Source organism: Falco cherrug, chromosome 1, assembly GCF_023634085.1.
Source record: "Falco cherrug isolate bFalChe1 chromosome 1, bFalChe1.pri, whole genome shotgun sequence".
Lineage (NCBI taxonomy): Eukaryota > Metazoa > Chordata > Aves > Falconiformes > Falconidae > Falco > Falco cherrug.
In genome coordinates, this window is record NC_073697.1 from 83,866,114 (window position 1) to 83,883,468 (window position 17,355).

Sequence of the window (17,355 nt, forward strand, 5' to 3'; positions counted from 1 at the left end):
CTTACAAAACCACAGAGGGTAAGCTTTAGGCAAGGTTATTTTGCTCTTGATCCCGATACGTTGATGTTGATCGAAACAGAATAATATTACACATGTCTCTGTAATTTATTTCATTAATAAAAAAATAGAGAACCTGAGAAGAGTAATAGAGCGAGGGAGAATGACATTTCAAAGAAAAGGTGCAAGAGTTGGGCAGTGAATACAAGGCAGAAGCAGCTGCACAGCTTGGGAGGGAAAAGAAGTTGGACAAAAACTTACAAAATAGTTCTCTTTTGTGGTGTTAGTGAAACTGGCAGCTTAACATGGGTCCAAAATCCTTTTGAGCCTGAGGAGTAGGTTGTTTTCCAGGTTATATTTTGTTATATTTAATGTAGCTATTTCCAGAGCTCATACACGTTGCTTTACCAGTACCTGTGCAGGCCAGGACGTTCTCATGGATTACTCATTGTCAAAACAGACTTAAGAATCTGGGTAACAAAGTATGTAGGTATTTTAAAGAAATCATTGGGATACTTCTCTATATGCTTGTTGTTCAGCTGTTGCTGTTCCAGTTCCTTGTTAGATAGTGCCTATATAGCGGACTTACCATTTTTTTCCATATCATCTTAGAAGCTGCACAAGTCTAATCAATATCATTTAAACAATTTTGTACCCTGAAGACCCTTGCTATTTCAGTTCAAAAGGTAATTAGTATTATAACAAAAAAGACTTAAGCATGAGTCACTTAATCACCATGTATATACACATCTGTGTATACATACATGTCCATTATAAATGGTAATTTCTGCCTCATGAAAATTGTCTCAGCAATAGAAACTTCCAGTTCTTGTTTTCCTCTATGTATAATTAGAAGTTTGGGAAAAGGTCCTCTTTTCATTTTATTTTTGTTGAATCATGTTTTAATAGATCAGAGACTTTGCAGTATGATTTGCTTTTGGATGTTGGCTGTAGCTATGGTTCCCTCAGTGTAAAACACTGAGGTGTGTATTGGCATAACTGAAAGTGATGGGAAAAGTTTGCTTAAATAGTCCCTCTTGTAACAAACATGTGATCCTTTATTTTCCAGAAATGATAAGAAAAACAAAAGCCACAAACAACTTGGTACTCCTAGTTCAGACACTGCAGATTTCATCAACAGGAAATAATACCAAACAAAGCAATTTATAGTTACGACTTCGGTGTCTGCCAACACCAGCAAAGTTAGGTACTACAGGATGCTTGTAATACAGGACTCAAGAGACTTTTGAAATAGTAGTAAATGCTTTGGACTGTTACGTGTTTGGCAACTGCCACTTCAGAGGTATAGTTAGTCCCTTTTGTTTTTAGGAGAACCTAACTTTGCATTCTAGCCTTCTAAAGAAATCTCGCTTTCTCATGCATTGCAAAAAAATATCAGTGTACTGTTCCTGGCTTAGTAAACCCCATTCAGAACTTTTAAATGTGGTCAAGTACAGTATGGGAGGGGACATAATTTTATGGAGATTTTTTTCATTTTAAATAAAAATGTGAAAATTCACAATGGTTGAAATGTCAAAGCTTATTTTGCATAGCTAATGTAAATGGGATGCATTTCCTTTGTGTAAGAAAAACAGGGAGACTGCTGAACTGGGCTCCATAAATCACTGAATTCAGTCAGCTGCATATGAATGATTGAAAGCTTGTGAACTCTTTCAGTTCCCTCTTCTAGTCCTTCAGTGTCTATGTTACTCCCATTTCCATCTGATCTTAACAATGTTTGAACTGTAATATGATGCAGAGCTCCATTGTGGCTAGCTGAATACTATTTGGATTGACTTACAGGCATGTCTATATTCTTGAATTGATTTCCAGTTTTTAAGACCAATGGAATCTTGTGTCATGTGTTTCCCCAATGTAGAAAACACCATTTGGATGTCAATCACAACAACTTCTTCTAAGACCTCAGAATTTTATAGTGTTTGTTTCTTTGTTTTCTTTTTGAAAAACATCCTGGTTTGAGTTAAAGAATTTGAGAGATCTGGTCTTAAATAGGATATCAGAATTGCACACTCTGGTGTAGCTGTCTTTTTAATGTCTTTGTTACTCACCAGCTAGGATGCTAAAGTTTTGCGTATCATAATGAATTAAAACGAGGTAGGCTAGTAGAAGAAAGGAAACAGAAAATTCACAAAGAAGTGTGGTTATTTGTGGTATAGTAGCACCTGGAAACTAGCTGTTGTGGATGACAATGTATATACACTTAAATTAAAATACACTTCCTTCACTGAAGATACACTGCAAGCAAAAAGGTTGCATTTAAATTCCACAGATTATTCTGTAGTAGTTAAGAACTTGACAGACTCTGTCAAGAAGTCCATTGAGTTGTTTTATCTTAATTTGTTTTCTCTCAGATTGGTGAGGATGTGATTACTTTGTGTAAGTTCTCTCTCTGCATTTTCAGGTGGTTTTGTTTTTTTTTTTCCTGAAGTCATCCTTTTCAGTTTGAGTACTTTAAGCAGTACTTATTTCATTTTGTTTACAGGGTAGTATAGAAAATGAACCTTCATTTTGTGAAGATTGTCAAAGTTTCAATGAATGCTAACAAATACAACTTCAGGCAGGTTGGCATTTACCTGTTTTACTAATGGCATTTACCATTACCTCCATTAGTTAACAGAAATTAATTGTTGGTTTTTTACAGCACTTTTCAAAAAAACCTGTTTGTTATAATTGTCATTACATTTTAAATATTTCATTTAGATTAAAATTTAAATATTAGAAATTGATTGGAGTTGTATGCAATTGTCTTTATGTGTAAATTAGTTTCCTTCCTTGTAGTTTGCCAGTGATGCTGTACATACTCCTTAAACTAGAAACAAATGTTCCTGGGGCTAGAATGCTAGGCAGAGTTGTTTACAAGAAAGAATCACAGATCATATTAAGTTTTAAGTTAAGCATATGGTGTTGTTTCCTTTCTCTTTGGATCTTTATCTCACATTGTGCCTCATGTTTGGTTTCCCAGTAAGTTGAGCTTCATTTTCACTTTCCATGCCCAGTTATGCTTGTGGAGTCACAGTGAAGCATCTTGAACTAAGCTGATGTGCACAAGCTGTCTTTTGGCTTTCATCTTCCATCCCCATGAAGTGAACATGAGCATACATGCATAGACATAAAATTCTTCTCCAAAATTCTTGGAACGTGTGTGCAAAATATGTGCAATGTAAGAGCTGTGACAGAAGAAAATGTCAGAGAACTCAGTTGCCTTTACTGCAGTATTAACTCTGTGGAATCAAATGCAAAGGAGAAGGTGCAGCTGAGAGATGTGAAGTCCAGGTACTGTTTTTCTGTAATTGGCTTTTCCTACTGCACATCAGTCTGTTCTTTGTTTTGTGTTAGGTTATCAGCAGCTATTACTGGTTGAACTGTGTTCTGCTTGTTAGATAAAATACTATCCTCGACAAGCATACTTACCCAAAATCATATAGAGACCTTGTTAGTGATGAGTGATACTCTTTTTATCTTTGTACTGTCTTAATACTATGTGTATGAGCCACCATGCTTCTTCCCCATAGTCATGTACCAGAATTGGAAACCAAGTGCTAGTGCAGTGCTGGTCTTCTCGCTGCCAGGATCTGGCATGTCACTCTCTGTGCTAGCAGTGGGGAGATGTTTTATTTCACCCTCCCTTTTTCCTAGTTGGCAGCGTTACTCGGTTCTCCTTGTTATGCTCCGGAGCAATCGAGTGATGTGGAGAGTTCTGAGTCCTAAGGAGGGCTGGGTGGTGAAAAGGAGGGAAAAATGTTGAGTAAGGAGCGCAAGTTTTCAGTACCATGTTGACTTGCATCGTCCACTGTAGAATGAAATTTCTCAGATACAGGCCTTGTTCGTCTTGTGGGTACACACCAGTTGTGGGAAAATAGTTACGATGATGATGTTGTGTAAAACCCAGACATCCAGAGCTGGACTGTAATACATGCTGACTGGAAAGAAGAAAGAGGAGCACCACTGATTGCAGCTGCCCTAAAATCTCTTAACCATTATCCAGGACGTTTAATAGTAGTGAGGTAAAAGGCAGTATGTTTGCATGCTTATTTTTGCTGTCCGTGTTGTAGAAAATTCAAGTGAGATCACTGATCACTTCCATGGATTAAACATGGATTAAGTTTGAGAATAGATACATCATTTTGAGATTGGCCATCTTGCTTTAAGCAGATGTTTAAGTAGATGCTACTAAGGGTTAGTTGTGTTCCATGATTACTTGTAACACTGATGTTGGCATGTAATCTGTAAGAAATCACTGGATCCAGACCAGGTGGGTTCCAGTGGGAAGGGTATGAACCACAGCAGAGATCTGTTCTTCAGTCTTCATCTCCTTAATAAAAAAAAAAAAACAAAAACAAACCCAAACAACCACCAAAATGTACCTCCAATTTATGTCCTTAGTGGAAAATGCAGTAGTAATGAATGTATTTTACTGTAAATGTTTGACACTCTGGATGGTTTTACATACTTCGACTGCAAAAGAGCATGATTTTTGTCATGTATAGTAAATGTTTTCTGAACTCCGGTACTATTCTTTGACAGGTGAAGACAGTGCAGGAGATTGTTTATAAAACAGATGACTATAAAGTGTGCAATAGAGTGATATGGTTTTCCTGAAAAATGTTTTAAATTCAGTTTAACCTGAAAACTTGGGGACTTGAGTAGTGGCATAAGCATTATTTTCAAAGCACAGAAAAGTATTAAAAGGCTTTGAAGAATAACTTGAGACACCACTTCTGCAGTTCTATATTAAAAAGCAGCCATCCCATCCACTCTGTCATGCGGATAAAAACCGATGGAAACTTTTCCTGTGCAGAAAAGCTAACGCAAACCCCGGTGGCAGCACTTCGTGCCGCTGCACGGCAGTACGGAGGAGCCTGGGATGCTTCCTCTGCCCTCCCGGCTGCTGCGGCGCCTGCTTCTGCTCTGGTAGAAGTTTCTCAGGCTTTTCTGCTGCCTATGGACGCCGAGTTCCTGGCGGGAGGGGAGCGAGCTTCCAGCATGGGACCCGGACCTTTTTTGGCAAAAGGCGAATCAACAAGTCCCAGTTCTCGCAGCTACTAGGGGAGAGACTGCGGCACCAGAGAGGGACGATCCCAGCGGCGATTCGCTGCGGGAAACCCACGTTTCCCCGCCGCCCCCAGCAGCGTGGCAACGCCTCTCGGGGAGCCCGGCGTGGCCGCGGGACTCTTAACGTGAAGCCGCCGGAGCGGGACGCGCCGGCGGGGGCTCGCTGAGTGACGGCATGACCCGCGCCGCCGCCCGCCCTATATAGCGGCGGGTACCTGCGGGCGCCCGCCGCCCCGCCCCGCCGCTGCCGCCGCCCCGCCCCGCCCCGCCGCTCCCGCCGCCGCCGCGCGCCCTCGGCCCCGGCAGCTCGCGCTCGGGCGTGCGGTAACTGTCCGCGGAGACGTGGCCCAGGTAAGATGGCAGGACGCTTTCACGAGTTCGTACGTGACGCGTTTTCTTCAGACGAGGCGAACGCAGAGCAGAAGCGGTGCTGAAAGGCGAGGGGTCGGGGCAAATGAGGCGGCTCGGTAACCGGGTCGGGCTGACCGCGTTTCCTTCGAGCGTTTCTTTTTTGCACGACTCTCCCTTGCCCTTTGAGCTTGGCCACATCGGCTGGAGCTGCATTCCAGTCTGGCTGATGCATTTCGTTTGGCGACCTTGGTGTTTCCAAATACAGAAAAGATGTGGTGGCAGCGGTTGTGTGTATCTCTGTAGCTCAAGACTTGCTAAATCAGTTGTTAGTTTGTTTGTAAATGTGACAGAGCTGTAAAATGCGAGTGCTTTCGCAGCCTTCTTTGTAGGAGACCTCTGTAGGAACCCAGTGAAACTCCTGGCTGAAAAGAAAGTTGGTAATGGGCAGGAAACTTGGTGGTTTAGAAAACTTACTATGACTTCTTACTGAAATGAAACCAAACTCAAAAAATTATTTTTTTTTTACCTGTGGAATTCATTAGTCTGTAAGGAAGACATATTTGGTGTCTTCGCAATGATATATGTACTTCTGTAGCCAACTTTTTTTGTGGAATGTTTATCATTCAGTGTTGAAAGGAATTTGGCGTTACATAGTAACTTTGTAACTTCTAACAGTAATGACTTCGGAGGTTTTGGGGTTTTTTGGTGGTGTGTGTCCCCCCCCCCCTTCTGAGTCTGTAGCAGACATTTGCTGAAATTTTAGTAGCGAAGACCCCCCTCCAAAAAAAAAAAAAAAAAAAAAAAGTTAGTTTGAAAGTTTCCTGGCAGCAGGCGCATAATTAGAAAGAAGGCTGGGAAAAGTAAGACTGGCCTTCCTTATAATGATGTGTTTACAGAAACTTGGAAAGCAGAGATATGCATTGGCTATCAAAGAGAAACCAACGTCTGCTGTTGGAACATTTGGGTCAGCTTTATATTAATGAATATGGCACTGCAGAGCATACATCTAAAAATAGGAATGGACACATTTGATGTTTCATTAGGCTTTGAGGTCAAGAAACTTTTTCCACGGTATTCTGTGGCTGTGTTGAGCTGAGAGCATGACTCCTGGGACCAAACCTTCTATTTCTGAAATGAACTCTTTAAGATGTATTACATATTATATGGAAAGTTTTATGTCCACGCACAAGTCTGTGTGCACTGAAATCCCCTGGAGTTCTGGGGTGGGAAAAGTTATGATGATGTTCTTAAGGAAACCCAACAGTTTCCAGGCATCCAGAGCTGGTCTGTGATTCACAATGCATACCAGACATAGAAGGATTAAGATATAGAACTGATAACAAGAGGATGGAAAAAAAACATTTTAAAAAGTTAAATGGTACGCAGCTTATGTCCATTGATTGTATCTAAACCATTTTGCTATGAAAAAGGGGACAAATACTTGTGAGCACAGGATTCTGAGAGAGATTGTGTTGCATCCTGCTTTTGGATGGGGAACAAAACCTGAAGGAACAGACTATCTATGAAATAGTATTCTGGTACTAATTTTCCTGGCCAGGAGGAGAAACCCTGTGGGGGAAAAGGTGGAGGCAAAGGGATGAGGGAAGAAAAGAGACTGGGAAGATCAGTGAGGAGGTATGCAGGTGTTCCTGCAACTCTTGAAACTCTTAGGAATATGCAGGTAGGATTTTGTTGGAATTAGGAGTGTCCCATTTGGATAAAAAACATTTATCTAATCTTTGAGATAATAGAAACCCAATAATCACAAAGTCAGAATTTACCAAGTTACCGTACACTGCAATCTGACGTAGAAGTTTTCCTAAAATTGGAATGGTGGATGTGTGGTAAAGGTTTGTTAGCAATTGGCAGATATGTTATGTAGCTTTATGAGAGCCAAGTTAGGTTGTTGGTTTTTTTAAGTGAAAAACTGTTCTGTAAATTTGAAGTGCATTTTAAGTAACAATAAGCAGCTTGATGTATCAGGATTCCATTAAAAAGCACTGTTGTAAAATACATGGGTTTATGTTCTCATACTTGATTAAGTCCTAGAAAATTCTCTATTATCTTTTTTGTAAGAGCAGAACAGTTATATTTGTTGTCCTGGCCAAGCTCGTCTTGCTGGACACATGCACCTGTTATTGTGGGCCTGTTATTTTTGACAAGCCTGTCTACTGCTTTCTCTTTGCAGAGGCTGTGTGATGATTGCAACATATAAAACTTCACAAAGTGTTATTCTACAGTAATTACTGATTTTGTACAATTACAATTATTGTAAGGTAATTATTGACATCTATGGTTCCAGATAACAGAAAGCAACTTACTGTTCTCTGCTCTGCACTGAAGACTTTTCTGAGCTTGTATGACAGTTGTGGAGGTCATGATCGTCTAAGTGCTCCACAAACACGAATGTGGTTGTGATTTTGTCATCCACTGTGTGGTCTATATGACTACAGCAGCCATTTCTAACAGCTATGTTAGAACAGCATGCCTCCATTTCTGTAAATACACGGTGGTAAATTTGATGAGTAATGCTCAGCTGTTGGGCTTTGGGCATTGGAAGACAAAGGGAGCTGTCTGGCTGGAAGTGGCCTGTGGGGTGCTGGTCAGCCCACTTACATGGAAAATTCTGTCTTTCTCTCCTGTACAGAATTTTTTTCTATTACTCTGCTTCAAAATGATCTGTGAGATACTTGACTTTTTAAACTTACCTGGTTCTCAGCTGGGCAAAGCAAACTGATCTTACTTGTGAAATAGTGTATTTGATGGGAAATTATTGTATACTTGAAACAGCAAATTAATTTCTCAACCAGTTCTGCTTAAACTTGCTGCTTTGTGATTTTACTCATGCCAACATTAATGTGGACCCATGTGCCTGGGAGCAGACTACAGCATCAATCAGTGTGATGTCATGTATATAGGTTTTCTCTGTGTGTATAGCATCATTTCCTGTAGATTATGGATGTTGGTAGGCACTAAACCTGAAAGGCATGACGATAAAGACCTGTGGTTTTAAAAAGCTGAATTTCTAAAATGAAAATGTGTAGATAAGGGAAGTGTGCAAGGTGCAGTGAGAAGAAACGGTCTAAAAGATTAAGATAAGCATATGCACTATTAGTTACATAATTTCTATATGAAAGATTTTATGTTATTGTCATGTGTCTCTTCATTTGCTCTTTACTCTCCAAGAAAGGAGTCTTCAAGTATTTGGGGATCTGCTGGACCTTTACTGACGTGAGAAGAGTTGGTGGCCCTAAGATTTTGTTTTCCTAATAAAAATTTCAGGGTTATGTAGAACATATTCATTAACTGATAGTCCCATGTATTCATGATAACATAATCATTAGCTGAAGATCTTTCCTGCTGGGATTTTTTTAAAAATCAAAATATGCCTATGGAATTTTGTATTCACGAATCATGTGCCATCTTGGAAATATTCCCGTTTCCTTAACTGATAGCACAAGTGCTAGACTAAGTAATAAAGTTCCCTTTGGAGTGAAGCTCCCACTCAGTAATAGCAATACTGAGCAATGATGTCATAATGACAACACATCCATTTGGAAGAATTAGGAATACATACAGAATAACTACTAACCAAGTTACAGTATGCCCAGAAGACTCATTTTAACCTCTTCTGCAGAAAGTGAAGAGTCTTTTGTGACCACAAGTGTCAGAACTTCCCTGGAGCATTACAGATTATTTAACATTTTGGTATTCGTATAATTAAAAAAAAATATGCTTACTATGCCACCATAATTATCATAGAAGGAGAACCAATAACTGAGGCAGTTCTTTTTATGTGTCAAGTATACTTTCTGGATTAGCACACAAGTAGAAAACTTAGGAAATAATTTTCCTCCACTCTGCTGTCTAGACACTTAACATGGTCCTTCTCCTAACTCCTTGAGACATTCTAGCCCTTGCCAAGGCAGGAAGTTTGTATTTCCTTTATTGAGGCAGTAAGTGATTGTAATTATGTATTGTGTATGGCACTCCCTCGTACTTTCCCTTTCCACAAAGGGAAGGAGTTTAAGATAAACAGCATTTATTTTTAAATAAATAAATACAGTGGGCTCGATTTACTGCTGGCCCTTTTTCTCCCCAGTGCACCTGCATGAGACGAGCCAAGAAACAACTGAATCTGCTTTCCCTACTTTGCATAGTGTGCGTACCTCTCCAGGGGTAATTGACTAAGAAATCTTGATTAACTTAGATTATCTTAAACTATCCTTTGGTAGCAGTCATTCAGAATTCATTCCAGTCCTTCCCAGGACATTCTTCTCAGACTGGGGAATTCTATTCCTTCACGTCACCAAAAAAATGTTCCTTCTTGAAATAGGATCTGGATTTTGTTCATTATCAGTTTCAGAAGATGTCTGTTATATGTGCTGGTCTAAAACAGCAGAAGAAAAGAACCGGTTCTTCTAATTCTTTTTGAAGAAACCAATCTTATATCACACTTCACTGTAGAATATTTCAAACAGAAAGTGGCAATGTGGGCCTGAGTTCATAATTCAGCCTCAAATATGTGGAAGAGTTATTTAGTTGAAAAGTTGAGTCTGTGTGTCAGGAGCTGCTATAATGCGTTGCCAAAGTATTGAAGTTTTTGTAAATGTTCATAAGATAGCATGTCTCATTTGTCCTTTTGGGTTTGTGTGAAGTGAAGGCTTTTAGGGAAAGACAATTATTTGCAGGCATGATGTGTCAGCCAGCAGAAATATACAGGAAAAAATTTTTTGCTTTTCATTGGCAACATGGTTACATTTTTTTTTTCCCAGGCTAAAATGTAAAACTAGATTAACACACAAAAGCCTGTTTTAGTAATGTTAACATCTATACCAAACAACTAACCCCATCAAATTCACTGAAGTGTGATATTCTTGTTTTGTATGCTACTGTACCCATTAAGGCAACATAGTAGCAGAGGTGTGCATGTAAATAATGGGAAAATATAGGGAATTCAGTTTACAACATCAGTATTTTAACTCCTTGCCTTTACGATCTTGAGTGGGTTTGTTTTAATCTTTGCATTTACAAGAAAATGACTGAACTTTGCTTTAAAAGCATTACATTTAGATGAAGATTCAAGCAGCTGGATTTAATTTTTAAATTGAAGTTTAAAAAGAATTCCTCTCCTATGATGAAGAAGAATCCACTTCAGAGAGCAAGAAATGCAGGCAGGCAGTATCTGGTGGACTTGGGCTCTAGTGAAAACGAATATGGACTATTTGGATTTTTTGTGTGTGCTGCTTCTGCTACAGAATAATTTTAAAAGTATGATCCCAGTTCTTCAGCCACACTGAATATAGAAATCTGGTTTAAATCAAAACCTGCATGTGTTACAGCAACTTTTCTCAGGAGAGCCAACCTGCTGGTTTTAGGCCAAGCTTTAAGCTGGGCTTGCTCCTACCCATTTTTGTGCCTTACTCACAACTTGGAAGACTTATCCTTTAAAAAAAGGATAGTTATGTTCTCTTTGTAGTTGGATTTTATCATCTTTCTAGATTTTTTACTCTATGGCTGAAGTCATTCTTCTGAGTAGGCTGAATCACATTATGGCTGTAGTCACTAGAAACAATTGTTTCTTTCAGTTCTGTTTTAAACACCATGTGCGTATGTACATGCAGGTGTGTGTAAAATGTGTTTCTGATTTCGAAGAACAGATAATGCAGATATATATATTTTTTTTTATGAGGGGAGATGCAAGTCTGTTTCTGTGTGCATATGAGTCTAATGGTATGTGAATATGTATGTGTGCATCTGTCCATACAGAGCATAAGTAAAAATCTTATCTGACTCATGGGGATGATTTGTTTAAACCAGCTACTAAAGTGCAAAACAATTTTAATAGCCAGCTTTGGCTAGCAGAGCAGATTCACTGAGGCAACTTAGAAAGTTTTGCACAAACTAGAGTTTCCTTGTGCAGAAACCCAGTGGTGCTGTATTTCTTTCAGCCTACCTCACTGTACTTATTTTGGCTCTGAAATATAAAGCCTTTCTTCTCAGCATTTGAAGGTTTCAGGAGGGCACCCTGATTTATGTATGTATTTTGCAGTGACCAAAGATCTAGTGACTTTTTTAGTACAAGTGAGGCTTTGAAAAGCCCGGAGGTGGTCATAATATTTTGTGGCTGGGGTATTTTCATGCAGTCTGTGTTTGTGTGTGATCTGTGTTTCCTGTCAAAACTTTTAGGGAATTAAATGAAAGCATGAGTTACTTGGTGTTGCATTACTGATGGTGAGTCTGTTGCAAGATGATGCCATTTACTTTTGTGCAAATACAAGGTGCCTAAAACCAGAATTACGTAAAGAATTTTTTTTATTTTGATATTATTGATATCCACACTGACAGAGGTGTTGGGGCATAGCTGTAAATGTCTTTCAGACACTTTCATGAAAGGGGTCCTAGGCTTCAGAAGTGTTCATCAGTGTTACTCAACTGACAGGCCACCAGACTGTATATTTTTCCCTATAAACTGTAGATTATTTTCAGTGAGGCACCAGAGGCTTTGGCATTTTCTTTTCCACAACAGACATGTTTCCTCATCTGACGTGGCCAAATTCCATTGTTTTTCTGTTTCCAAAGCTACCTGATACTTTTCATATATCCATAATCACTCTCACACACCTAGGTTCAATGTCCTTGCCAGATCATGTTTATTCTTTCATGTATAACCTTTGTAGTTGATTTTTTTCAGGCAGTAAATAGTTTGCCACACTGCTTGGCCATGTTCTAGGGAGAAAGTCTTGGTTTCCTATAAATCTTCATAGGTTTTCTATCTTTATAAAAATCTGGAGATCTTTATGTAACACAAAAAGGAGAGACACTTCTATCAGTTTCTGCAGACATATGAAGTCCAATTTATAAAGTGAGACTATGGAAGTTCAAACTATATTGAAAGTACATCATGTTGTCTTCTGAGTCTCTGGGATGTTACATGTGGTTTCCATTCTTTTATCTTTAGTGGCTTTTAGAGTTTCTGCCAGAGATTTTGAGGTTATTAACTATTTAACTTTTTTTATGTTGTTCATCAGTAATTTCTGGGAAATGATTGCTTCCATTTTCTGCTTTGTATTAAAGTACCCTCTAAGCTTCTTCTTTTGTTTAAAAAAAATATTAAAAAACTTAATTGTATTTCAGGAATATTTGTGCTCATAGGACACAGAGCTTTCAGGGAAAAAAAGCCAGGGTTAGAAGCTGCTTTCATATATATGCAACTGAATTAGATGAGTGTTGCATATGTGTTTGTCCACATAGATGGAAAGGAAAAAGGGGTGCCAATTAACATAAAACCAAAATGGTATGTCAACATTTTCTCAAAGAAAGAATGAACTATCAGCTGCTGACTCTGAGGTTAGTTCTGTGGTTGCCTCTGGCCCATAAAACACAGTGTCTTGAAGCGTTTCTGAGATTTTAGAAATAAAAATTATACACTTTTATTAAAAGTTAAAACTCTAGGTTCCTATGTCCCCCGTCCCTTCAAAATTTAATGGTATGCTAATGGATGGTTATAAAGAGCCAATTAATATGAAGAATTGCATTTATCTGCATCATATGAAATATCCAGAAAAATTAGCAGAAGTCTTGGAAATCAGGATCTCTTTGCCGTGTTTCCCTTGCTGTCTCACCAACTGTACAGCTGCCATCAGCAGCCAGCTGCAAGCAGCACAGGAGCCTTCTCTGCAGCCCTAGCAGGAACATACTGCAGTAATCTAGTCTTGATGTCAAAGGCACATCATGTGGTACGCGGACCGGCGTGTGGTGGAACTATCCCCAGGATGGTGAAACTCAGTGCTGACCGCGTGCATTACAGTTAGCTCAAGATCAAGGGCCCAGTTCCAACTCTGAGGAATCTTTTAAGGGGGGAAGCAATACTTTCTGGAATATGTGCTGTAAATGATGTTTAATGAGAGTAAAATGACGTGTTAAAGGAGCGGGCTTTTGTGATTGCCTGTCTAAGCTTTATCTAAGTACATCTAGTCTATGATACCTCTCTGGAAGTTTTCTCACCACAAGCAAATGTTCACAGGGATTCTGCAGGTTCACGGAAGTATCAAGAAATTTACACCCCAGAAACACACACACACAAGTAGCAGATGTTCTGTTTGTTACAGACTCCAGTAATAAATCAGGACATTCATATTTGAGTGCAAATGTTATAACTTAGTTGCAAGTTCTTTTGCCATGCACGTCTTGAGTTGAAGCAAGCCCTTCCTACACTTCTTACAAGGATCTGATTATTATCTATGAGCGTGGCCTTTTGTGTGGTGAAATGTTTGGTTCAGAAAAATTATTGATATCTTTCATGCTAGATTTAGCATGTTGTTTTACTAAAAGGCAATAAAACACTTCTTGTTTCATCCTCTTCTGAATGCAGTCCGCTCCTCCTATGGACTGCTGGGCAAGACTATTGCATCCTCACTTTGAAGGCTCTTTGAATTTAGTAACTTTGTAAAGATAACATTCCTATTGGATACAAACTTTGGACTTGTGTGGTGGTAGAATGTAACTAGAAAAGAAGAGTGACCTAGGGACAGTTAATTACAATGAATTACAAAAGAGTTCTGTTGGCCACTGGGGCTAATTATCGTTTTTCAGCTAAAACACAGCACTCACATTGTGTCCTTTGGATTAAGATAGATGTTTGTGCTTTAAGCATTAATGCCTCCAAATGCAAAAGACAGGCCCTGTTTACAGAGTGAATTCTTGTATGAGTACTGAACTAGAGGAACTGTTTGCAATGTTAATATTTGAAGTAACATGCTCATTGATAAAGAGCAGAGCAGAATAGAATTGGAATGCATTTAAGCAGAAAATTGATCTGTCGTAGATGAAAGTTTGAGGGTGGGGTGTGTGTGTGAGTGTATTTATATGAACACACAAACCTCTGAGATGCCTACTACTTTTACTAAGTATCCTCCCTTTTTCCCAAAAAGGTTTGGTATGTCTGCCAGAATTTCCAGTACTGGCAGAGCAAAGTTGGTTATGCAGAGTAATAGAGGATTGAATAATTAGAATGAAACGGTATGTTTGGGAGACATTTGTAAAACATGTGACTAGTACCTTTTTATTTAATGGAAATGTTTAAAAAATGCCAGGGCCTTATATAGAGAGTGCTACAAGATGGAAGAGATTAAATACTTCACAAAGCCACAATTAAATAATCCTTGATGTGCTTTTGAGTTAGGGAAATTGTCTCTCTGTCATCATTGATGGCCTTTGTGATAGAGGAAGAATCACAGAAATCTGCTGTCAAGCTTTCTGAGTTACTGATCTTAATTATTATGGTTGGTTGGTGAGAATTTTCTCAAATGCTTTCTCAATTTAATCACCTCAGATTCCAAAGAGCTTTGTTATAGGTTGTCCACTGAATTGAAAATGTCTTTGTCAAGAGTCACTTAAAAAAGAAGGAAGCTACAGATATGATTAGTTTCTCAGTTAAATGCCCCTCATTTTGGAAAATTCAGGGTTTGCTTAAACCACTGTCCCCTGGCAAAGTTTGTAGAATAATTTAAGCTTTCATAGTTGGTAGAGGTAACTGCAGCATGCTGCATAAAGGACAGGAAAAAAGTGGTGCAAGAGCTTTTTGGAAGATGAGGGACATATGAAAAATGTATTTCCCTAACTGGTCTGAGAAGCAGTTCAGTGTTTCAGAGTTTTGCTTGGATGCTCTTGGGCGTACACATTCAGGTTTAAGTTAATTTGTTGTCCTGTAAATTGCTGACTCTGCCTAATATTCCTGATCTCTGTTATCAGGTCTTTCATTGTACAGGTTCCTGTCATATGAATATTGCACATTGATGTGCAGATTGGCATGTTGTGGGGACAAGGGTGTGTGTTTAAGCTATCATGCTTTTGGTTTAATTGAACCATTTCAGAGCCTTTTTTCAGAAAGTATTAGTAGCTTTGCTGTGGTAATAGTATATATTGTCCAGTTTTTTTAATAATTGCCTTTCTAATTAAATTCTCATTGAGGTGCTAACTCTTGAGATTTATCTGTGGCATGTTTGGATTTCTTATTCCCCAGCTAAATTTGGTTTACATTATAGTGTCATCGATGAATTTATACACTGACCTAAAAACTGAAGGATACGTAAGCAATCAGGTAATAGTGTTGTACATCACATTCAGGTTATGACAAGTCAGGCTATGGCTGGGAATAAGACAAAGTTACAAAAATCTCTAGGAAGTTTCAAGATTAATTAGTTATACCTCATTAGCTCTATAAATTTGGCTGTTTCTGTTCCAGAATAAGTGTATACACTGTAAGTAGTTTGGAGTACCTGTTGTGGTAGGAGTGCCTCTTTTAGTATAATTCTGCCTACAGATCAACCCAACTGATTCCTTCATCTCTAGTTTCCTAGTCCAAACCAGAGCAAAAAGCAACATTTCTAAACTGTAGTACTGTAGGCTAAAACTACTGCAGAAGATTGCATAGTACAAGGGGTCGTTAAGCCACAATTGACTGAGTGATACTTAGCTGATATTGGAGGAGATATCTTCTGATTTATATAGTATTTCTAGACATTTTAAATTGCTGTTCACCTGATGATGGTACAGTTTCTTCTGAGGCTTCATGGTATGAGCTTTCTCAAGATGTAATTGATTTTGGCTTGCAGTCATCTTATGCTAGTTTTGCAATGCAGAGTTAATATTTAAATTTAAAATTATTACTTTTCCTACAGTTATCTGTACTGGAAAGAGTTGGTGTCTTTGTAGCTTTTCTGTAACTCAGGCAGTCAATTCATTAAGTAGCAGTAATAAAGCAAGTTTAGACAGTGTAAACCATAAAAGATGCTAAAATATGTCAATAGTACCTGAAATTTGAACTGTATGATTGCCTTTTTCATGGTCACTTAGCAAAGTAAGTTCTCCTGAACTCCTGAGAAATTCTGCCATACCCCTTAATAGGAAGGTTTTCCATTCCAATTTTTGAAGCAGATGATGTCATTCATCACTGTTATTTAAATTACCTGGATTTGTATGCTATAATAAGCATTCTCTGTGATTGGAATATTTAATTAAAACTTGGAAAAGACGCCAGTGTGACACCAGGGACACTGAGTTAGCATCACCAAAAATTTTTACGCTCTTTTATGTATAGGGACATCTTCCAGGCATGAAGAAGAATTTCTGTGTTTTCACAGCTTAAATCTGCTAATAGAGGTTGACATGAAAGGTAATATATTTAGACATTGTGACAACTTTTCCGGGAAGAGAGCAGAGATTGACTCACTGCAATCATACTACAAATGCTAATCAGATGTTTTCCATTTCTGTCACTACTGATTGGACTTAAGTGGGGACCTGAGTATGAAACCCTTGCATCTCCAAGTATTTCTGTGCCATTTAAGAAAAAGCAAATCAGAGATACGTAATTCACCTTAAAAAAATAACTCCTGAGGCACTAACTAAAATTTGAAACAAACTCCTGTAATACAAGGTTGAATTTTTACATGTAAATTTTCAAATTTGACAGAAGCTAAATTCATAGACAAGTTGCCTGATTGTCAGAGCTACTTGTTACTGTTGCTCCCATTAGTTTCAACGGAATGTCTGTGTGCCTGAATTCCTGAAGTCATTTACACAAGTTTGGAAAGCTGTTGCAGCTTGCTTTTTCTGTGATAAAACAAAAAGATGATAGATTTGACATATACGTGCACAGCTAGTATATCAGTTCCTCTAGTAGCTGCTTTATATAACAGGCTAACTTGCATAATAGTAGTGCTAGGATGGATGGCAGAGAGACTTGCAGCTGATTTTTTTCCATTACAGCTTATTTTAGCAGATGTTTTCTCCGTTTCCAAAATAACAGAGCCACACAGTACAATAGTGGAAACTTAACAAATAATTATAATAACTTATTTAGCAGAAACCATGTCGTCCAGTCGGCAGGTTTTGGTGCAATTTTATTGAGACAAAAGATTTGATTAATGT

General features: G+C 38.5%; 1 protein-coding gene across 6 annotated transcripts in view; it reads left to right on the top strand.

Annotated features, from left to right (window-relative positions):
* The window catches only part of LOC102046790 (palladin), a 193,559-nt gene that overhangs the window by 120,977 nt on the left and 55,227 nt on the right, over positions 1 to 17,355 (top strand). The window contains exon 1 of one of the 6 annotated variants that reach the window (XM_027815187.2): positions 5,001 to 5,421. The exons of 4 other annotated variants lie outside the window; for them this stretch is intronic. The gene's annotated coding sequence lies outside the window, so the exon portion shown is untranslated. Of the gene's footprint in view, positions 1 to 5,000; positions 5,422 to 17,355 lie in introns of those variants that run through there. One more of the 6 variants, XM_027815188.2, reaches the window with a different exon arrangement.